Consider the following 25,417-nt stretch of genomic DNA (forward strand, 5'->3'; position numbering starts at 1 on the left):
ATACCCAGAACGTAGATCTATCTTAGAGAACACTGTAGCTCCCTGCAACTGATTGAATAAGTCTTCGATCCTTGGTAATGTGTATTTGTTCTTGATCGTTACCTTGTTCAATTCTCGGTAATCGATACACAACCTCATGCTTCCATCTTTCTTCTTTACAAAGATCACTTGTGCGCTCCATGGTGAAAAAATAGGGCGGATAAATTCTTAGAGGTTGGCACAGTGCCTGGCACAAGGTCAATGGCGAACTTCACCTCGCTCTCAGGTGGAAGGCCTATGACGTCATCTGGGAAAAAGTCATGAAAATCTTTGACAACTGGTACGTCAGATATCGAAGGGGTTGTAGCGTCAGGTTTTTAAATAATACTGGACAAGAATGCCTGACACCCCTTATGTATAAGTTTCTGTGCTTGCATGTAAGAGATCATGCGAGGGAAACTTCTTCACCTGTCATGCTCAAAACGAAATTGCTCCACTCCCAACTGTCTTACCAACACTTATCTTTTCTGAAAATCAATTAGAACTAAGTTCTTCATCAGCTAGTCCATCCCAAAGATAACATCAAACTCTGGCATTGGAAACACAATCAGATCGGCGTAAACTAGGAGGCCCTATATTTCAAAATCGATATCTCTGACCACACTAGTAGCTAATAACTCCTCCCCTGATGGGACTGTCACAGAGTAGTTCACGTTGAGCCTAATGGACTTGACCTCCAAATGATTAGCGAACGTCTCTGAGATAAAATTGTGAGTGGCCCCGACATCTAACTAGGCATTCGTGGCTACTCTCTTTGTTAAGATATTTTCTTGAGGTACGTTAGCACAACACATAAAATTATACCCCAAAATACTAATCTTAACCTCATGCATAGTTGGAAATCTCTATCCAAGTCTCCAAAATACGAAAAACAACATACTAATATTCCCAAGTAAAATTTGAAGCATGTATGGCAAAAATAATATGGTGCTAAATTAAATAGGTTACCAGTCAGTGGAGTCGTGTCTGGTTTCGCCTCTTCGGCATGCATGGCAAACACTCTTCCCTAGGTTGGTTGCCTCCACTACGGGCAGTTCTTTAGCATGTGATCACTGGTTCTACACTTGAAGCATTTTCCCAATCCCCATAAACATTGTCCCATAAGTAGGCGGTTGCATTTCGAGCACGATGGGTTCTCACCGGGCTTCTGAGGAGCCTTCTTTTGCTGAATAGGACCTTTGCGTTTCGGCGGTCCTTGAAACGGCCTCTTTCCCTGTTGTCCCTAGAAAGGTCTCTTAAACTGGTGCTGCTGGGAATGGTGCTGCTAGGGCGCTTGTAGGGCCTCTTGTCCTACCTGTCATTCTCAATGTCTTTCTGGTCATGTTCAGCGCCATGGCTCTAGATACAAAAACATAGGTAGTGGGACCTGCCACTCGAACATCACGGCGCAAGATCGGCCGTAAACCGTCAAGGAAGTGCCTTAAATTTTCCCTGACATTGTTGGCTACCAAGGGCACAAAGTGGCACCCTTGTTCGAACTTCCTCACAAACTTCGCCAAACCTGCAGTCTCCCTCTCTCAAAGTCATGAACTCCATAGTCAATCGAGAGCGTACTTCCCCAGTTAAGTACTTTGAGTAAAACACCTCCTTGAAATCCTCCCAAGTAAGGGTCTTCAAATTCACGGCCACCGATGTACTCTCCCACCACAGTCTTGCATCCCCTGTCAACAGAAAAGTGGCACATCTGACTCTGTCTACATTCTACAGCTCCATAAAAGTGAATATTACCTCGATGGACTTAATTCATCCCTCCGCTATCATCGGGTCAGTAGTCCCCGTGAACTCCTTCGGATCCATTCTTCTGAATCTCTCATACACTGCCTCTGGCCTGGGCCTTGCTCCTGTATCTCCTCCAGCATTGTTCCCCACAAACTGTGCGAAGAACTGGGTCATCCCTACAAGCATCTGTGCCTACATATCTGGTGGTGGGCGAGGAGGAGTGGCCCTCTGCCCATCCTGAGCCTCTCAATCCTCTTCACCTACTCCACGTGCAATCATACGTCCAAAAGGCATAATGTTCCAACATTTACCCAACACGTAAACCAACATGCATGAACATAATACCCATATCATAAGGTGAACGTAATTCGAACTTAAACATGTACATGCTGAAGTCGTGACTTTGATGCTCACTACAAGAAAGAAGAATTTTAAAACTGTAAAACTTCCAGACTTGAGGCGTGACATCATGAGATTCTCGCAACAGGCAGTAGGCATAACCTTTTACAAAAACACTGCTCTGATACCAAGTGTAACATACCGTACTTAAAAACAACTTAAAATTTGTGAAAAATAAAAAATTTTCTTAAATATGTAATAATCTCTCAAAATGAAATACAAATAAAATTCTTGTCTAAATATTTAAAATGTAAAAGAGCTTGCAACGAGTACTGTTTGAACAACATGAAGTAATTTCACGAAAATCATAGTAAATGAATTTAACATGCATAAAAATTCTAAGCGGTCCTCGGGTTAGGCCTCCGCACCGTCCGAGCCAACTCACTGGTCCCCGCCTCTCGCCTATTAATACTCGTCCTCACCAGCATCGATCAAGTCTAGTGAGTCTAAAGACTCAACATGTATAAATTGAGAATAGCAATTAATACATAAGAAATTCACGTGCATTTTAAAATAGCACATACATACTTAAACTCTGAATATATTTACTTTAACATAGATTGTACATCATTTCATAAACGTGCTTGCATCATATATACTTAAACATGCATAGTCATCATCATTTTGCGTAGAGATATGTTTCAAAGCGAGTGACACATAACATAATGCACCTAATCAGACTAAACCATGGTACTGGGCAAGCAAGGATTATCACAACCTTTCGATCGAACGTCCACTCCCACATACATAAGATCCCCGGTCATGCTTTATCGGGTGGATTGGTCCCTGGTAATTCTTTACTGCTTCCAATCCTGATGATAACCTGGTCATGCTTTACCAGGGTGAAGAGGTCCCCGGACACGTTCTCCGGCTTCCAAACCCGTTCATAATTGGTCACAAGACAATTTGCATACCTAAAAAACATAAAACATTTTCTTTTTGCAAGTCAAACATACTTACATAATGTTGAGGGCTTCATTGGGTCTCGCTTGGGCTAGTCCTGAACATACTAAGACATTATTCTAGCAACTTAAATTTCATAACTTAACCGTACCAATCCTACTCACCACCAAAGTAATTAAATAACTTACGACTTTCGAAACCACTCGGGACTTGACCATTTTTAACCATCATACTAGACCATGACATCGAACCACGAAACAATCTTGATATGGAATATGAACATTTCCCAAGTAATGGAAGACACAGACCTCGCTTAAACCATAATGCAACATTTCCTATCCAAACTTCGTAATGGCTAATCTAACCCTTACTAAGCTTGGACATAACGACGTATTAATACCAAGCGAGGCAATAGCACTTAAACCTAAAGCTCCCTCATTCCTGGACCAGGACGTAGGCGCTTACAGAGTAGCGCTGCAGCGCTGGTTAAGTGAAAGCGGATTGGTTACGGTGCCCAGATATGTAACAGAAGTTTCAAAACAATTTTTTTAAAGAAAAATGAGCACCCCTACATATATTGTGTAGCAAATAACATAAACGCAAAAATGACATTCATAATGTATTTAGTATTTTATTTATCAATCACAAAGGATTGATGATAGGCTCCAACCAAGTTGTAAACAACTTGGCTCTTGAAAGAAGACAAATCTAGAAGCCTCCTTTGAGCACTCCTTGCTCAAAAATCAAGCTCACCACCAATTAGGAAGATCCCCTCTTATTTTGCACTAGAAAAATTAGAGGATTTTTCTTTTGAGAAGGTTGTGCTATCCTCAACAATTGAAGAAGAAAAATTGAAAAGAAAAATGTGTGAAATTTTGGCAAACACCTTTTAGGAGAGAAGGGGGAGAAATTTTCTTGGTTGTGGAAAAAGTTAAAGTGTAAAGTTGCATGTCATTAACTCAAAAGTTGCCTTCAACCCTTCACCTTCAAAGAATGCAATTTGTTTGGGCTTGTAACAATTAGAAGACCCATGGACTTTTATTTAAATATCTCAAACACATTTGAGACCATTTAAATTTTACTTGACTTTACTAAAGCCCACTAGTTGAATAATTATTTCTAATTTGGATCTACAAAGCCCAATGTTATTTAATTAATTAATCACTTGAATTAATTTAATTATTTGGACTCTACTATATTTACTAGTGTTTAATTAATTCAACACTTGAATTAATTTAATTTAGTCCATAATAATGTTTATGAAAATCACAATTTTCAAATACATTATTTATTTGGTCAACTTTTAGTTTAGGAACACTTCCACAAATTAAAAGTCACATTGCCCCTAATCCTCTAATAGAAGTCATACTTCTATTTTTTTAGCGTTTATAAACTCCTTTATAAGCTGTTCAACAAATTGAACTATTTTTCTTCTCAACGGGATCTAGAAAGCTAGTACGTGTGTGGCCCTCAATGGTTCAATGATACAACTAATCGTGGGTTAGCATCTCAATGTGATTCGGGACTAAACATGTCCTTATATGAGCATACCCCAAATGCTACATTCTTACTTATCAACTCATTGATAATAAAAACGTCAGAATTCAAGTCTGACGTACCCAATCAATCATGTTAAACGCCTAGCAGCATCGGTTACATGATTCCCTAGTTATCAAATGATAGTGCATGCAAGAACCAATCTATTATTGTTAGAATACAGTATAGTCTCTTCATCTCATATATCCCGAGCGATTCGACAACTATTGGTATATCGAGAGCTGTCAACGAATCGATACTATGTGTCATGTCGTAGTTGCATCGATGGTGTAAGCTATGCAACCCCTTTCATAATTACCATCAACACTCTGATCAGAGATTTCAAACTACACACACATGAGATCACATAGGATATCCATACCCGAAGGTAAAAGGTGAATGCCCTACTATAATGCATCGACTCATATATGTTTCGACAAAACACCCAACCTTGCCACATGATGACACCATGAGAGTCGGTAAACGAGTCAAAGTGCAATGCTCACATATAGGGTCTCAATGTTGTCCCGATTCATAAGGACTAATGGTGTATAACCATAAACTAGGACGTTTCCACTCGATAAGTGAGAACCACTTGGAATGTCCTTTATGGAGGGCTGTTCAGTGCACTCTACAAGGAGCACCTATTTGCATGCTCGGACATCACAATATCCCCTACCAATGAAATATGGTATTCACATCGTAGATACTAGTCTCAAACTCAAGCGGCTTTTTATCCTTCTTAATGACGGCCGAATCGACTAGGAATTGTTTAAAATATACAGTATTCCAAATATGAGTTTCATGATACTCATCATATGAGTATCTCATATTCTTTCTGCTATTTTTATATTCAAGGACTTTATCTACACAACAAGCATGGGTATACAGATAAATATGTTCCATAACAATAATTTCAAATATTATTAAAATAAAGATTGTTTATACATAGAGTTTCAATGTAAACCCTCGGCCAACACTTGGCTCGACGGGCACCTACTCTAACAATCTCTCACTTGCACTAGAGCCAACTACCCATATGCTTGAAACCCATCCATTCACGATGCTTCTCGAACAATGGTCCAGGTAAAGGCTTAGTTAATGGATCAGCAACATTATCTGCAGAGTCGACTTTGTCAATCGACACTTCTCCTCTTTCATCAATCCCTCGGAGGATGCTGGTACTTTCTCAATACATGTTTGGAGACCTTGGCTCCTTCGCCTGAGAAATGGCTCCCGTGTTGTCTCAAAACACCGGGACTAGAGCAACTCCATTAGAAATGACGCCCAACTCTTGGACGAAATTCCTTAACCAAACAGCCTCCTTTGCTGCAGCTGATGCAGCAATGTATTCTGCCTCAGTGGTGGAATCCGCAGTAATTTCTTTCTTGGAACTTTTCCAAAAGACAGCATAACCATTGAGCATGAATACGAACCCAGAGGTTGAATTTGAGTCATCGATATCGCTTTGGAAGCTAGAGTCGTATAGCCTTCCAATTTCAGTTCTTCACCCCCCTAGACCAATAACAACTTATTGGTATTTCTCAAATGCTTGAGGATGTCTTTCACAGCTTTTCAGTTTGGAAGACCAGGGTTCGATTGATATATATACACTACACTTAGTGCATAAGCCAAGTCAAGACGTGAAGATATCATCCCATACATGATACTACCAATTGCGAATGCATACGGAATGCGTGTGATCGCCGTTATCTCTACATCAGTCTTTGGAGACATAGACTTGGATAGGAACACGCCATGACACATTGGTAAATGTCCTCTTGTGAACTCATCCATCAAGAACCGCTTAACGATGGTATCAATGTATGTGGACTGGGTGAGACCAAGCAATCTTCTCGATCTATCTCTATAGATCTGTATTTCCAATACAAAAGATGCTTCACCCAAGTCTTGCATCAAAAACTTACTCGCTAACCATATTGTAGTTGATTGAAACATCTCTACATCATTCCCAATGAGTAGAATGTAATCAAAATAAAGCACCAGGAATGTCACAGCACTCCCACTGACCTTCTTATACACAGAGGGTTCCTCAGGATTCTTAGTAAAACCAAACTCTTTGATTGTACTATCGAATCTGAGGTTCTAACTCCTAGATGCCTGATTTAGATCATAAATAGATTTCTGAAGTTTGAATACCATATGCTCAATTTTGACAGATGTAAATCCTTCAGGTTGAGACATGTATATATCTTCCTTAATATTCCCATTAAGAAAGGTTGTCTTAACATCCATCTGTCATATCTCATTGTCATATCATGCAGCTATGATCCGCAATATCCTTATAGACTTGAACATTGCAACTGAAGAAAAGGTTTCCTCAAAGTCAACTTTTTGTCTTTGAGTATATCCTTTTGCAACCAATCGCGCCTTGAAGGTCAATACCTTCCCATCCGCCCAAAGTTTCCTCTAGTAAATCCATTTACACCCTATGGTAACAGTTGCCTCAGGTGGATCCACAAGATTCCACACTAGGTTCGAATGCTTGGAATTAATCTCAGATTCCATTGCTTCAAGCCACTTGGATGAATCGGCATCAGATAACGCTTCCTTGAAGGTTAATGGATCACATCCATGGTTAGGCTCATCATTTCCCTCTTCAAGAAGCAGACCATACCTCATAGGTGGTCTCGAGACTCTCTCGGATCTTCTAGGAGCTTGTATCTCCTCTCTTGGCCCTTCGGGTGTGGGTTCTTCAATTGTGGGTGTCTCTCGAACCTCTTCGAGTTCTATCATTTCCCCTTTTCTATACAATAGAAATTCCTTTTCCAAAAAGGTTGCATTCTAGGAAACAAACACCTTTGTTTCTTGGGGATGATAAAAATAGTATCCAACTGAATTCCTTGTATATCCCACAAAGTAACATAAAATTGATCGACTATCCAATTTATCTTCCACTATCTGATTCACATAAGCAGGGTATCCCCATATTCTAAAATAAAAATATTTGGGAGGCTTACCCATCCATATCTCATATGGTGTCTTATCAACTGCATTTAAATGAACATTGTTCAACAACAGTGCCGTTATCTCAAGCGCATACCCCAAAAGGATGGCGGCAAGCTCCGTGAACCCCATCATAGACCAAACCATGTCCATCAAAGTCCGGTTACGATGCTCCGAAAAATCATTCAACTGCGGTGTAGCAAGCGGAGTCCACTGCGAGAGAATCCCATTCTCCCTAAGATACTCTTGGAACTCGGCACTCAAGTACTCACCACCTCGATCCATCGAAGTGACTTGATGCTTCGTTCCAACTGTTTCTCTTCTTCACTTCTGAATTCTTTGAACCTTTCAAAGGCTTCAGATTTGTATTTCGTCAAATACACATACCCATATTTCGGAAAGTCATCGATAAAGGTGATGAAGTAGGCATGTCCATGTTTAGTGGTGATGCTAAGCGGACCGCACACATCGGTATGGATCAAATCCAATAACCCTTTGGCTCGCTCCACATGGCCCTTAAAGGGAATTTTTGTCATCTTTCCTTTCAGACAGGATTCACAAGTCGGGATAGAATTAATATCAGACATATCAAACATGCCTACTCCCACTAACTTGTTAATCCTTCTTAGGAAATATGTCTTAATCGAGCATGTCATAATTGTGCCGAATTTAAACTAAATTTTTTCGCTTAGTTCTTGTTGTTATTGCTGAGAAATTGTTTAGTGGAATATCTTTCAATTTTAAGTTATAGATATCGTTTTAAAGTTCTCCCAGTACCAATTGAACTATTCATTCTTGTAAATGTTGCAAACACCTTTGCTAAAAAAACAAGAATATCTATCTTTATCAAACATAGAAATGGAAACAATTTTTTTACCAAATAAGGTACAAACAAAACATCTCTTAAAATTAACTTAAAATCATTGTTCAAAAGCAAGTAAACATCTCCAATAGCCTTGGCAGCAACTCTTGCCCCATTGCCCATCCTCAAGAAGGTCTCACTTTCCCTTAGTCTCCTACTTCTTCCCATCACCTACAAATCATAACAGAGATGTGAGCCACAGCCAGTATCCAATAACCAAGAAGTAGAGTTAATTGAAATGTTTACTTCATTAAAGAAAATACCGTTTCCAGAACTCTTCTAAAAAAGATATTTTCTACAGTTACGCCTCCAATGTCCAGACTTCTTGCAGTGATGACATACATCAGGATTCTTGTCAGCCTTAACTAGTGTGGATGCCACAATGGGATTCGGAGCTTGCCTCTTCAAGGGCACATTCTTCTTGGGACGTTGGAAAGAACGCTTCTTTCCCTTTTCAGGTGGACCAGTCTTCGTACCAGATGAAGAACCCACATAAATAACCGACTTCTCTATCTTGATGGTGGACTCAAACGTAACAAGCATGTTCACGAACTCCTCAAAGTAGGCTCTAGCTTGTTAATGTTGAAATTCACCACAAATGGATCAAATAAGCTAGGCAGTGACAAGAGCAACACATCGGTGGTCAACTCTGAAGGCAACGTAAGATCCATGCCAACGAGTTTGTTCACAAGCTCAATCATCTTTAGTCCATGCTCATGGACCGAGGCCCCATCTCACATACGTAAAGTGATCAGCTCCTTGACGGTAGCATGCCTAAGAGGTTGATTCTGCTCACCAAAGAGCTCCTTGAGATGCAAATGAATGTCAGCAGCACTCTTTGCATCCTCAAAACGCCTCTGCAGCTCATAATTCATAGAAGCATGCATATAACACTTAGCTCGCAAGTCATAGTCACACCAATCCATGTAAGTCTGCAATTTCTCAGGAGTGCAGCTAGTCAAGGCCTCAACAAGGGGCGACTCTGTAAGTGTATATGCTATCCTTTCCGATTTCAAGCCGATTTTCAGGTTTCTTAGCAAGTTGAGGTAATTAGGTCCAGTAAAAACGTGTTTGTCGAGTATTGCAGATAAAGGATTGCGAATCGAAGAAATTGTCAAAATTGTACTGAAAAGTAAAAACAGATAAATGTTCATGACTATTTTAAAATATTTAGTAAGATAAAAATATGGACTTTTACTTCATAAATTTTCGCTCACACTGTTTTGACATTTTTCACTACCCTCTAAAGAAAACGGGAAAATCATTTCCTCAGTAGGTACGTAAGGTCAAATTAGCAAATTATGATCCCGAATAATATCAGCAAATCATAATTTATAAAAGGTAGTTTCCAATTGCATCTCCATGCAACCCTTTACGTAAACTTTTGTCTCACGTTTGATTAGGACCCAATAATATAACGTCGTTCATCTCAACGTGTCAAGCCTTACCCATCGATATTGAACCTTAATGGACGGTCGTCATGAGTTCCCTCAATAATATGAGCCGTAATCATGGGAGTTCCACGTAGTTAACATCACCATGTCACAGCTTTCCGGTGTCAAGGGCTCCCCCAATAATATGAACCGAGCCCCGAGCATGGGTAGCGTTCTTCATGCACCCATTGTCGATGGAAGACATGTAAATCATAAACACCTTTATAATTCTCCTTTTCGGGCTTGATGTTAATTTTGAATCTTATTCAAAATGAGGGTTTTAATTTTTAAAGTCCTCATCATTAATTTTGTTTAAAAATTCGCCATGTTTGATCGTATGTTTTCCGGATTCATGCAACTTTGTTATTATCATAATAATAATTCACATACTCATTTTTTATAATATATCATGCATATATTATAAACAGTAAACTAAACAAGGATGATCAATCGCCCCGAAAACTAATGGCCCGTGTGAGCCAAACACGGGCCTAGGTCCAATCCTAGGGAATGCATTGGATGCAAATGCACAATTACATAAGCCTCCAATATTTACATGTCTTCAATCTGCATAATCATCAAGGTCCACCATCTTTCAATCTTGATCTTCCACTATACTATTATTTACATATAAATATCAATGGCAAATAGGGATACATCTCATGGGATGGGAACGGGCTATAAACCAAGTCCACTTATAAATTGATAATTATTACAATCATTCAACACAAAATATCCTAGCATACACCTAGAAAATTGGGCTTGGGATTTTGATCATCCTTCATTCATAATATCACATATCATACATCATCAATTATTATCACAATAATCAATTGATCCAACATTATATATCTTGATCCAATCACTAACCGGCACGATTATAAAATAAATCAACAAGGTAAAAAAAACTCATTTGTTTACTTTCTAATTAATTTATTCATAATCGAATTTCTTGTAAATCACAATTTACTATAAATAATTAAAGCCTAACTTAAATTATTTATTTTATGAAAAATTATATAAAAATTTTGTCGATTTAAAACTTAAGGGCTCAATAAGACATTTTTCACCAAAAACATTTTGGCTCATTTAAATTCACAAATTGTGTTAGCCATCTAATGACCCAAGAACTCAAGGCCCATGATACTTCGATATTCCAAAACACTTTTGGAAACCCTAGTCGTCATCGCCGTTGCCGGAGCTCCGTCGCCGGATTCCAGGGAAACATGCGCACAATTTTTTTAAAAAAAATTCGGGGTGTGTTTCGGGCAGCCCATGGGGCTGCAACATAGGGCCGAAACATAGCCCACATTGGCCATCGATTTGTTGCGACGAATTTCTCATGCGATTAGAAATAGGTTCTCAATATAACATCTTGTATTTGCTACACACAATAGTAACATTAGATCATAATACCTGTGAGGGCCCGTATTTCGTATTCAAAATTTTTCGGAATTATTAAAAATTTTCTCTTTAAATAAATAAACTTGCAACGTATAAAAACTTTCGTAAAATAACCCAACGGTTTAACATAAACATAGCAGCGGAAACTGAATAATGTTTTAAACAATAACTTAAAAATGCATAAAAGTTATAACAAGAGTTTGAACATAAAACTGAATAACTAAACGTGAGATCCTTGGGTTCGTACTACCGTCGATCCGAGCTAACTCACTGGTCCCCGCCCTCAGGCTGTGCATCGTCAGTACCTACATCAATCAAGTCTAGTGAGTCTAAAGACCCATCATGCATATATCGTGAATAACAAATAAATACGTAATAAGATCGCATGCAACGTAAAAATATCGTAAACTGAATCGTAACGTGATAACATAAGCATGAGTAAATATAGATACGTGCACGACATAAAAATCGTACTGTAAAAGCTTTGCTCACTACGAGCCATAACATATCATATCATATCGTAATTTTCTGCAGAAATAATGTGTCAAAGCAAGTGGCCCATAACATAATCACCTGATCAGACTAAACCACAATTTACTGGGCGGTAGAGATCACCACAGCCCTTGGACTGGATATCCATACCCGTACATAATCCTAAACCAGTCATAAGTCACCGGGTGGAGAGGTCCCCGGTCATGCATCACGGCTTCCAAACCCATACTACTTGGAGAGGTCCCCGACTGCGTGCGTCGGCTTCCAAACCCATAACATAAATGGCCACAAGACAGATCGCATATCTAAAAAATAAAGCTTTTTCATATTTTGCACGTAAATATACTTACAACCCTTATGCTTGGCTTAGTTGGATCGTTTCCCAGGCTCGCTATGACATAAATTATAATGGGACTCATGGAACCCTAATTTGACCTAAAATGCACCCGAATGAAGTACGGTGACTTAGGGACTTCCGAACGACTTGATACTCGAACCGTACTGAACCAACTTAATAAGTTATCGAATGTAATGCACAACAATAAAATATGTCCGAACCACAATCAATGAAATTGATGAGATACGGCCATGCATGCATCAAAACCAAGCCAAACTAGACCATGAACTCTAATTTCAACCATGTCTCCGAACCAACCCGAACCAACATCTAGCCATGATCAAAATATGCTTAAACTTAATTACTGTAACTAAACAAATTTTTACTGGAAATGTGAATTAAGGTGCAAAGGAACCAAAATCGTGAGGCGCTCTTACGATAGTCACTTTGGCACTTCGCACCGTAATTTCTCGTACGACTTCTAAACTTAACCAAATCACAAACAGCTAAAAACACGACCTCCGTAACACATTTGGGCAAGTCTTAGACCAGGGATAATGGCCATAGGCCAACCAAGAACAAAGAACAAGACTCAAGAGCCGAAGCTCACTGCTGTCGAGAACACACACTGAAGCAGCTTGTCACTTGCTGTAAAAATGGCTATTAAAAACTGACCATGTGTTGCGACTTTGATTGTTGCACTCCCAAGAGCAGGTTGTCCACAAGTAGTATAATTCGGTGAGTCCGAATATCGTTTCCACAGGGAAGCTAAGGTAATTACAAGTCCACTACAATGTCTTTTTGTTTTGTTTTTGTTTTTTGTTTCTTTTTAATTTTAATTGTTTGAATCTTTAATGGGTAAATTTAATTGTTCAAATTTTAATTTAAGTAGTTGAGATTAAAGGATCCACTCTTGGAATTTTAATAAAGTTAACATTAACGAACATTATTGAAATCCACTTAATAAAATGGTTCCAATATATTAAATAATCATATTTATATTATGTTATATATTATTATCTTATAAGTATATAATATATACCAAAACTTATAAATGTGGTCAAGTATTTATTGTGCTATATAAATTTGTAAACACTGAATCAAGGTTCCCACTTTAAATGGTTGGTAAAACCAAACTAACATTTAAATGGTACCAAGAAATTAATATTATGATATATTTATATATAGTAAATCAAGGTTCCCACTTTAAATAGTTGGTAAAACCAAACAAACATTTAAATGGTTCCAAGAATTTAATATTATAATATATTCATATATAATAAATCAAGGCATCCACTTTAAATGGTTGGTAACACCAAACTAACATTTAAATGGTTCCAAGAATTTAGTGTAACATATTGCAACAATAAATCAAAACTCCCATTTATAAGTAGGGTATAAAAATGCTTAAAGAAATAAATATAACATAAACAATAAATAATGATTAAATAATATAAAACATAGATTCTTACCTTTTAGTAACCTTATTATCATGCCAAGAGTTTCACCTTTTCATCTCAACTTTAGGAAGTTAGCTATTCATTATTCAAAGTGTAAAACTTTGAATATAAAATTAACATGCTAATTATATTTAAATGAAGAAATAAAGGAAAAATATAGAGAGAAATATTATGAACTCAAAGGTTTGTTCGTAGAATGAGGGATATCTCAATACATTACAATGCACCCCTATTTATAGCCAAATTTGGGGAGACAACCACAAATAAAATATTATTTTTTTTACACAAAAGTCTTCATTGGTGTTCCAAGATATTATATTATATTACACATCACTTTTGAAAATCTTCTTCTTGGAATTTGCTTCTTCACATAAAAAAAAACATGTGGATAATTGAGTTGTCTAGTTGTGGTATTTTTTTCAAATTATTTGATCAAGTAATTTGAGAGATATGGTCAAAATACTAGAGCATGGTAAAACTGCCACTCCTTTGGTAACTTTATTTGTTGCTTAATTTGATCCCAATTGTGAGAGGATTTTTATCTCATGCTTTACACCAATATTGTAGATATTAACATCAACTTTCTACAGGTCCAAGAATCATCTTAATCCCATTTGCAACGCTAAATTTATTCTTGTTTTATCGAACCTGTAAAAAATAGTAAAATCTTGTAATTACACAACAACTTATATTTTATACAATTTATTATATACAATTTATTATAAAACATATAATATTTAAACATTTAATAAAACAAAAACTATATATTTATATTATAAAACATTTAATTAATGTACAATTTTTATGTTTATCACACCTCCCAACCAGCTTATTGCTAGTCCCTAGCAATTTAAGCGTTAATAGCAATACAAAACATATTGATTAATTTAAATAGAAATGTAATCAAAACTATCTAAGTGTTTAAATTAAATTTGAAAACTGTCAAAGTTATATCAAGATCATCATAATTATAATTTATGAAATAATTTCAGATGATCAATTCAAAGCTTATTTCAGGTAGATAAATGTACACGGCCTTCAGAAATTCCTAGTAAGAGTCTCAACTCCATATCCTCACAGGTTAATAAATGTTTCAATTTATGGCAACGATTTCTCTCATGGAGTTGGAATACAGATAAATGCTCAGAAAAATGGTTTACAGAATGCAAACAGACAAACGAGCCAAACTAATCAAAAGATAGAAAATCCATTGATTCAAAATCTTGTTGTTCTTATTATATATTTTTTCCTGATATTTTTTTATTTTATTTTTTTTTTTACATAACATCATGGAATCAGACTAAGTTTATGCTTCTTGACCACATATTTATTTAATTTGTACAATAAATTTCTCTCTCTCTTTTTTTTTTTTTGAGAGATATATGGGTCGTAGCATATAACTTAAAAATTACATAGATATTCAATATCTTTCTTTTTGTATTTTTCTCCCTTTTTTTTCAGGAAATATCATTTTTTTTTCTTCAAAATAAGAACTCAAGATCTAAACAATAGATAGTCTCTCTCATGATCAATAAAGGCTCGAAAGCTGTTTTCTCAGTCCTCTCCACTCACTCACAAAATATGTGTGAGTTTAAAATTATAGGCACTCTTATAAGGTATATCTTGGGCCATATACTTTAATACCTGATATTATCACAATGGTTAATATCTCAAAAAGATTTCATAAATCATATTTTTATATTGATCAGAACATTAAAATTGACTTTTTTTTTCAAATAAAAATTTAAACATTCTTAAATAGATTAATGCATGTTCTAATTTAAATCTTTCAAACATGTAATGTATGACAATTTTTGCAAAAATTACTAAGATACAAACAATAAACATGATTTTATTTTAAAATAATATATATTATTTTTTTTATTTATTTTTTTTTTAAATTTTTTTTTATAAGTTTGTTCTCCCCCCAATCATAATATGACATTTTCCCTAATGTCAAAATAACTATTAATAAAGAGTACGTAATGAAAGAGATATCACCTGGAATTTTATTGAAGATAACAAACTGAAACAAACGCAAACCAATCCACGACTTTTGAATCAATGATCCAACTTCCTTTTCTTACTACTTGATTGCGACCAATTGATCTTTGTTATCATCGGATCAGACTTATGAACAAAAGCTTCCAAATCATCAATTAATTGGTCGGCAGTCGAAGCACAGATGAGCATCTGTCGTGAATTTTCTGAAATGAAATTCTGTTCCACAGCTTTATCAAGAAATGTCAACAAACTGTCAAAATAATTATTGATATTCAACAAGCCCACAGGTTTATTATGGATATTAAGTTGTGCCCAAGAAACAGTGTGAAAAATTTCTTCTAATGTACCAAAACCACCTGGTAGTGCAATAAAAGCATCAGAATTTTCAATCATTTGAGTGATTCTTTCATACATAGAAGAAACTTTTAATTCCTCCCTAATCGTAACACCTGTAATATTTCCTTCAGCTATAGCTGTAGGAATAATACCCAAAACCTGACTACCTCCAAGATGAGCAATTGTTGAAACAGATCCCATTAACCCAATATTACCTCCCCCATATACCAAGTGAATTTTTCTCTCAGCCAATATCTTTCCAAGATTATTCGCTGCTTCTACAAACACTTCATTTTTTCCAGGACTCGACCCACAAAATACACAAATATTTTTCAATGTTTGTGTAGGGGATCCAGCCATGTTTTTACTTTATTTTTTTTTCTGTGAAAATAGAGAGAAAGATGAGAGATTTTATAGGAGTAATATGTTATCATGACAAAACTATAGGTCACAGCTGTAAACAGAATAAATAGTAAAAACAATAATGACACACATGCATATAAACAGTAGTGTGATTGTGGCTCACAACTTTCCTCTGGTTTTACGTCCAGAAACGGCTTCAACGCCTTCTATGAGTCGAGGATATGTTTCCCATCCAATTTTCTTATAAATTGGCAAACAGGGTCTTTTTTAGTCGGATTCCCAAGACTATGACGCTCATCTTGGAATTGTTTCCATAAACGGAGAAGTTCAATATGCACATATCCACTAGAATGCGTCTCAAGAGTCAATAAGATGTTATCTAAAGACTCCTTACTCAGCCCATTCTTAATGAAACCAATTTTATCTTCTCTGTTATTGGAAACACATCCCAAAGATCTGCATCGTTTGTCACAAGTCCATCTTGCACACTTATGACAAACCCCTAAACTTTTGGCCCTTCGTTTTTTCCCATAGGTGCTTTTTCCTAATCCAGGCAAATACCGAATGAGCAATGATTGTGGAACTTCTCCTCCTAATCGGACCTTAGCTTCTATTACAAGACGAATATCTTCTGGAATTCCTTTTTGCATTAGCAATCTCAATCTTTCACACCTTCCTGCATAAATTTTTCTTAGAACATTTTCAGAAACAGAGGGAAAATATTTACAAATTTTTGAGAGAATTTCATCCATTTTGAAAAGAAAAGAAATTATTTTTTTTTTATTTTTGTATCAGCAATTGTGGGAAACTGATTTAACCGACTATGAGAGTCACGGAGTACCGTTATCCGCCATTTAACCGGAAAATAAAAATATTAAGAAAACCTGAAATAAAAACAAACAAACTTAAATGCAACAAAAAAAATCAAGGATCAGAAAGGAAAATAAACTCTTCTTGAAAGATTTCATTTTCTAAAAATGGTTTAAGCCTTTGTCCATTTACTTTAAAAATATCACCATTTTTAGGATTTTCAATATCCACAGCTCCATAAGTATACACATGCTTTACAACATATGGGCATGTCCATCTTGATCGTAATTTTCCTGGGAATATGTGAAATCGAGAATTATAAAGCAAAACTTTTTTACCAATCTCAAAAGATTTTCTAAGAATTGTTTTATCATGAAATGATTTGATTTTTGCTTTATAAATCCTTGAATTCTCATACGCGTCATTTCTGAGTTCATCAAGTTCATTAAGTTGCAATTTACGCAATTTTTTGGCATCATCCATGCTTGAATTTAAAGTTTTGATCGCCCAATAAGCTTTATGTTCCAATTCCACAGGCAAATGACAATGTTTTCCATAAACCAACCTATAGAGAGACATATTCAATGATGTTTTAAAAGCTGTTCGATATGCCCAAAGTGCATCATTAAGTCGCAGAGACCAATCTTTTCTATTTGAGTTAACAGTTTTTTCCAAAATTTGCTTTATCTCCCTATTAGCTAATTCAACTTGTCCATTTGTTTGAGGATGATAAGGAGTAGTTACTTTATGAGTAATACCATATTTTTTCATTAATGAAGCAAATGGTTTATTAACAAAGTGAGTTCCCCCATCACTTATCATGGCTCGAGGAATTCCAAATCTACTAAAATATTTTCTTTTAAAAATTTGATGACGATTTTATGATCATTTTTTCAACATGGAATTGCCTCTATCCATTTGGAAACATAATCAACTGCAACTAAAATATACAAGTATCCAAACGACAATGGAAAAGGTCCCATAAAATCAATTCCCCAACAGTCAAAGATTTCAATTTCAATGATAGGATTCAAAGGCATCATGTTTCTTTTTGAAATCGCACCCAAATATTGACAATTTTCACAGATCTTGCAGATTTCGTGGGTGTCTTTAAACAAAGTGGGCCAATAAAATCCACACTGCAAGATTTTTGCAGCCGTTTTCTTTGAAGAAAAATGTCATCCGCATGCTTCTGAATGACAAAATTTAATGACACTACTTACCTCATTGTCGGATATGCAACGTCGAAAAATTTGATCTGGACAATACTTGAACAGATACGGATCATCCCAATAAAAGTTTTTTACCTCATTCAAAAATTTTCTTTTATCTTGGGAACTCCATTGCGGTGGCATTTTTCCTGTCACAAGAAAATTTACTATGTTAGCAAACCAAGGTGTAGTAGTAACTAAAAATAGATGTTCATCAGTAAAATTATCGTTAATTGGTGTCATTTCACAAGATGATCCTGTTACTAGTCTCGATAAATGATCGGCTACGACATTCTCGGTTCCTTTTTTATCTTTGATCACAATGTCAAATTCTTGGAGTAACAAAATCCATCGTATCAGTCGTGGCTTTGCATCCTGTTTGGTCAACAAATATCTAATAGCAGAATGATCAGTAAACACAATAGTCGTTGATCCAATCAAATAAGAACGAAATTTATCTAATGCAAATATTACAGCAAGTAGTTCTTTTTCAGTTGTGGAGTAATTTATTTGAGCATTGTTTAAAGTTCTACTTGCATAATATATCACATAAGGCTTACTGTTTCTTCTTTGACCCAGTACTGCACCGACTGCATAATCACTCGCATCGCACATGATTTCAAATGGTAAAGACCAGTCAGGAGGTTGCATGATAGGAGCTGATGTTAAATGTCGAATAATTTTATCAAAAGCATTTTGACATTCTTGAGTCCACTCAAATGCAGTGTCTTTTGTTAAGAGGTTACAAATGGGTTTAGAGATTAAACTAAAGTCCTTTATAAACCTCCGATAAAATCCAGCATGTCCCAAAAATGAGCGAATTTCTTTAATGGTTTTTGGAGGGGGTAAATTGGCAATGACATCAACTTTTGCTTTATCAACTTCAATTCCATGAGATGACACGACATGTCCCAAAACAATTCCAGAAGTAATCATGTAATGACATTTTTCCCAATTTAAAATAAGACCTTTTTCCTCGCATCTTTTTAAAACTTTTTCCAAATTTTCAAGACAATTATCAAATGTATTCCCAAAGACAGTTAAATCATCAATGAAAATTTCCAAACAATTTTCAACCATGTCGCAAAAAATGCTTAGCATACATCTTTGAAATGTTGCTGGGGCATTGCATAAACCAAATGGCATCCTTCTGAATGCAAATGTTCCAAAAGGACATGTGAATATAGTTTTTTCTTGATCTTCGAGTGCAATGGGAATTTGATAATAACCTGAATATCCATCAAAAGAACAGTAGTATGGATGACCTGCTACTCTTTCTAAAATTTGATCCAAAAATGGTAATGGAAAATGATCTTTTCTAGTGGCGTCATTTAATTTTCTATAATCAATACACATCCGCCAACTAGATGGGACTCGACTTGTTAACAATTCACCTTTTTCATTTTTTATCACTGTGATGCCAGATTTTTTTGGAACTACTTGTGTTGGGCTTACCCACTTACTATCAGAAATAGGGTAGATAATCCCAACATCAAGTAGTTTGAGAACTTCAGTTTTCACAACATCTTTCATGTGTGGATTTAATCTCCTTTGTGGTTGTTGAGATGTTTTAGCATTTTCTTCTAAATGAATTTTGTGTGTGCAAATTAGTGGATTAATGCCCTTGAGATCTTTTAGTGTCCAACCAATTGCATTTTTATGTCTTTTAAGCATATCAACTAATTTACCTTCTTGATCACTTTCTAGTTTGGAAGAAATTACCACCGGATATGTTTCATCTTCTCCAAGAAATGCATACTTCAATTCTTCTGGCAAGGGTTTTAACTCCAATATGGGTGGTTCGTCTTTGTTCTCATATTTTGCATCAAATTCTTTCTCTGATCCTGGTAACGAGTGATACCTGATAAAATTATCAAGATCAATTTCAATATTTTCTTTAACAATTTCAATTGAACAAATATCTAATTGATCACGAATACTCCCTTCTTGAATGTTTTCTTCCACAAGAGTTTCAATAAGATTTTCATCTTCACTTTCATCTCATTTGTCATGTGGTTTCTTACAAAGATTAAAAACATTAAGCTCCAAGGTCATGTTACCAAATGACAACTTCATTATTCCATTCCTGCAATTTATAAGAGCATTAGAAGTTGCTAAAAATGGACGACCCAGAATTACAGGAATTGCATTACAAGCTTCGATAAGTTGTGTATCTAAAACTATGAAATCGACTAGGATATACAAAGTTATCAACTTGAACCAACACGTCTTCTACCATATCTCTTGGCACTTTAACAGATCTATCGGCAAGTAAAAGTGTTACCGAAGTTGATTTTAACTCGCCTAGATTGAGTTCTTGATAAACTGAATATGGAAGTAAATTCACACTAGCTCCAAGATCAAGCAAGGCTTTTTTAATCTTTCGTTCTCCAATAATACATGAAATAGTAGGACAACCAGGGTCTTTGTATTTCAACGTATTATTATTTTGAATGATTGCACTTACTTGTTCGGCTAAAAATGCTTTCTTTTTCACATTCAATTTTCTTTTCACAGTGCACAAGTCTTTCAAAAATTTGGCATATGATGGTACCTGTTTTATTGCATCTAATAAAGGAATATTAACTTTTACTTATTTAAAAATATCATATATATCAGAATTCAAATTTGATTTTTTTGTATTTTTCAATGCATGAGGGAATGGTGGTGACACTGTCTGTTGAATCTCCTCTTCGCAAGTTATGGGTTCCACTTCCTTATCCTTTGGAGTTGATTTATCATCATCTTCACAAGGTTCAAGAATGGATTTTTCCACAACCTTACCACTTCGAAGGGTAATAACAGATTTTACCTGATCCATCGATTGAGTTCCAGAAGTTCCAGTTTGTGAATGATGATCCTTGGGATTAGGCAGAGGTTGTGAAGGAAATTTACCTTTTTCATGAACATTAAGTGCAGATGCAAATTTAGCAAGAGTATCTTTCAAATATGTCATGGTTTGAGCAGTTTGAGTATTGATAGACTCTTGCTTTGCAATGAAAGAATTCAATGTATCTTCCAAATTTCTTTTAGGTGGAGGAACATAAGGTGCATAATTTTGAAAATTTTGTTGATTTTGGAAATGTGGTTGTGAAAATTGTGCAGCATTATCATTCCTCCAACTAAAATTTGGATGATTTCGCCAACCTGGATTGTAATTTTGAGAAAATGGTTCAAAATTTGGCCTTTTGAAATTGTTCAAAACATTGGCTTGTTCATGGAGACATTCTTTAAAAGAGGGCAAAGTGGGACAATCTTTTATAAAATGATCACTTGTATCATAGATGTGACACACAATTTCTTGAACAGATTTTAATTGACCATTCTTTTTCAATTCAAGTGCCTCAACTTTTCTTGCCAAAGAGGTAAATCTAGCTTGAAGATCATGTTCATCTTTGAGAGTGTACATACCTCCACCAGATGTAGGAGATTGAATCTTGTTTGATGGTTCGATTGTACCTATAGTGTCCCAATTTTGAGCATTTTCAGCTAATGAATCGAGATACTCAATTGCCTCATTTGGATCTTTATCTTCAAATGTTCCATTACACGTAAATTCAACCATTTGCCTATCTTTAGGTGTTAAGCCTTCATAAAATTGAGAAATAACTCTCCAAATTTCAAAACCATGATGTGGACAAAGATTAAGCAATTCTTTGTATCTATCCCAACACTGATAAAAAGTTTCTCCTTGTTTTTGAGTGAAAGTAATGATTTGCCTTTTGAAAGAATTTGTTCTATGAGATGGAAAAAACTTTTTCAAAAATTGTTGTTGCAATTCATCCCAAGTTCGAATGGATCCCGATCTAAGATTTTGTAGCCAAGTTTTAGCTTTATCTTTTAAAGAAAAAGGAAAAAGCTTAAGTCGAATGGTGTTCATGCTACAATTTAGATCATTATATGTGTTGCACACTTCTTCAAACTCTCGTAAATGCATGTATGGATTTTCAGAATCTAAGCCATTAAAATTGGGTAAAAGTTGGATAATACCAGGCTTAAAATTGAAATGAGATGCATCAGGGGGAAAAACTAGACATGAAGGTGCACTAGTACGTGTAGGATTCATGTGATCTCTAAGTGTTCTTCGTCTATCATGATCATGTTGAGATTGAATTTCATCTTCATTTTCTTGGATGGGTTCTTCAGCCATGTTTTGTAAAAATAAAGGGTTATCTCGAATGAGTCGACCACTAAGTGTACGTGACCAAATGCTCATGCAAATGCAAATGCAAAAAAAAATAAAAACACACAAAAGCAATAAAAATTTAAATAAAGAAAAATAAACTATAAACAAAATTAAATAGACTTGAAATTAAATTATACTTTCCCGGCAACGGTGCCAAAAACTTGTTGCGACTTTGATTGTTGCACTCCCAAGAGCAGGTTGTCCACAAGTAGTATAATTCTGTGAGTCCGAATATCGTATCCACAGGGAAGCTAAGGTAATTACAAGTCCAATACAATGTCTTTTTGTTTTGTTTTTGTTTTTTGTTTCTTTTTAATTTTAATTGTTTGAATCTTTAATGGGTAAATTTTAATTGTTCAAATTTTAATTTAAGTAGTTGAGATTAAAGGATCCACTCTTGGTATTTTAATAAAGTTAACATAAACGAACATTATTGAAATCCACTTAATAAAATGGTTCCAATAAATTAAATAATCATATTTATATTATGTTATATATTATTATCTTATAAGTATATAATATATACCAAAACTTATAAATGTGGTCAAGTATTTATTGTGCTATATAAATTTGTAAACACTGAATCAAGGTTCCCACTTTAAATGGTTGGTAAAACCAAACTAACATTTAAATGGTACCAAGAAATTAATATTATGATATATTTATATATAGTAAATCAAGGTTCCCACTTTAAATGGTTGGTAAAACCAAACAAACATTTAAATGGTTCCAATAATTTAATATTATAATATATTCATATATAATAAATCAAATCATCCACTTTAAATGGTTGGTAACACCAAACTAACATTTAAATGGTTCCAAGAATTTAGTGTAACATATAGCAACAATAAATCAAAACTCCCACTTATAAGTAGGGTATAAAAATGCTTAAAGAAATAAATCTAACATAAACAATAAATAATGATTAAATAATATAAAACATAGATTCTTACCTTTTAGTAACCTTATTATCATGCCAAGAGTTTCACCTTTTCATCTCAACTTTAGGAAGTTAGCTATTCATTATTCAAAGTGTAAAACTTTGAATATGAAATTAACATACTAATTATATTTAAATGAAGAAATAAAGGAAAAATATAGAGAGAAATATTATGAACTCAAAGGTTTGTTCATAGAATGAGGGATATCTCAATACATTACAATGCACCCCTATTTATAGCCAAATTTGGGGAGACAACCACAAATAAAATATTATTTTTTTTACACAAAAGTCTTCATTGGTGTTCCAAGATATTATATTATATTACACATCACTTTTGAAAATCTTCTTCTTGGAATTTGCTTCTTCACATAAAAAAAACATGTGGATAATTGAGTTGTCTAGTTGTGGTATTTTTTTCAAATCATTTGACCAAGTAATTTGAGAGATATGGTCAAAATACTAGAGCATGGTAAAACTGCCACTCCTTTGGTAACTTTATTTGTTGCTTAATTGGATCCCAACTGTGAGAGGATTTTTATCTCATGCTTGACACCAATATTGTAGATATTAACATCAACTTTTTACAGGTCCAAGAATCATCTTAATCCCATTTGCAATGCCAAGTTTATTCTTGTTTTATCGAACCTGTAAGAAAAAGTAAAAACTTGTAATTACACAACAACTAATATTTTATACAATTTATTGTAAAACATATAATATTTAAACATTTAATAAAACAAAAACTATATATTTATATTATAAAACATTTAATTAATGTACAATTTTTATGTTTATCACCATGGCTTAAACCAGTGGTCACAACACCTTCTTGACATGTTGAGGCATTGGTTATTCCATGGCTAAGGGCCCTAGGACAACCAAGAACCAACCAACCACCTTAGAACAAAACAAGAACCACTCGAGAGCTTACTGTCATACGTGACCAACCTGAGTTGTTTCTGTCCAAACGATTTGGGAGATGTCTCAAGCCACTTAGGGCCGACTTGACCACGTCCTAGGATTTCTAGGGAAGGGTCTTAGCCATGGCTACCGGCCCTAGGCCAGCCATGGCTCGAACACTATCCTACACAACCCATTTACAGCAAATGAACCCCAAATGGGACACTTTTTTCTTACCTACTGTTTTGAGCACTTAAATTACGGTTTTGGGGCTTGAACCCTTGATCAAACTTGACCATAACACACCCTAGGACATGACCATAAGCAGCCTTGGGAGCCTAGGAACCGAACCAACCTGTAAATCAACGAAACAAGCAAGGAACGTGACATGCACAGGATGGCCGAGAATGGCCTATGGTTCTCAAAAATATTTTCTTGTGGTTTCTTGCTATAAAACCAAAACCATGCACATATATCATACTAAAAATATGTAATACACTTGATTGATGAGAAAAAGGGAGAAAATACACATGCCTTAAGTTGTTTTTACAATAAACAACATGATACGTCGGACCGGGAGACACGAAAACGGAAATGAAGAAACCTTGCTATTGTTGCTGTTTCGGCCGAGAATGGGAGCTGCTAAACCTCTGAATTTTTGTGCTAGGGGGAGTGGAGAAGGTGGTGAAGGTTGGTGGTTAATAAGATGGTGCATGGCTGAGTAAATGATGTCAAGTTGGTGGGGACATGCATGTTGAATGGTTGTCATTTGTGTTGTTGGGGATGAAAAGCGTTTTGTTTAAAGTTTATACATCATGAAAATGTTTATGAAAATGGTATTGTTTTAAGATTTATGCATCTTCATGAAAACGATATTTTAAGTACAATTATTTTCACTGTTGTATGTGATCTGTATAGATATTACTTGTTATCAAGATTATAGTGTATTGAGTCTTTAAAGTCACTAGGTGTGATTGATACAGGTGATTATGATAATAATGATTATGGAGGTCTTGATGGTTGACTTTGCTGGACTAAAGGTGCACATAACCCGAGGACCGACGCTAGTTTTCCGCACTAGTTATGATTCATGATTTTGAGTTATGTTAA

The 25,417-nt window shown here is 35.3% G+C and overlaps 1 non-coding gene and 1 pseudogene across 1 annotated transcript; one reads left to right on the forward strand and one right to left on the reverse strand.

Moving 5' to 3' along the window:
- Positions 1 to 8,579: 8,579 nt before the first annotated feature.
- LOC142541927 (uncharacterized) lies at positions 8,580 to 21,096 on the reverse strand (annotated as a pseudogene).
- An 802-nt stretch (positions 21,097 to 21,898) lies between these two features.
- Positions 21,899 to 22,007, forward strand: LOC142544037 (small nucleolar RNA R71). Its single transcript, XR_012820006.1, has one exon. It is a non-coding gene; the product is annotated as a small nucleolar RNA R71 (small nucleolar RNA).
- The last annotated feature ends 3,410 nt before the right edge of the window (positions 22,008 to 25,417 follow it).

The sequence above is a fragment of the Primulina tabacum genome, chromosome 4, assembly GCF_025594145.1.
Source record: "Primulina tabacum isolate GXHZ01 chromosome 4, ASM2559414v2, whole genome shotgun sequence".
NCBI classification, from domain to species: domain Eukaryota; kingdom Viridiplantae; phylum Streptophyta; class Magnoliopsida; order Lamiales; family Gesneriaceae; genus Primulina; species Primulina tabacum.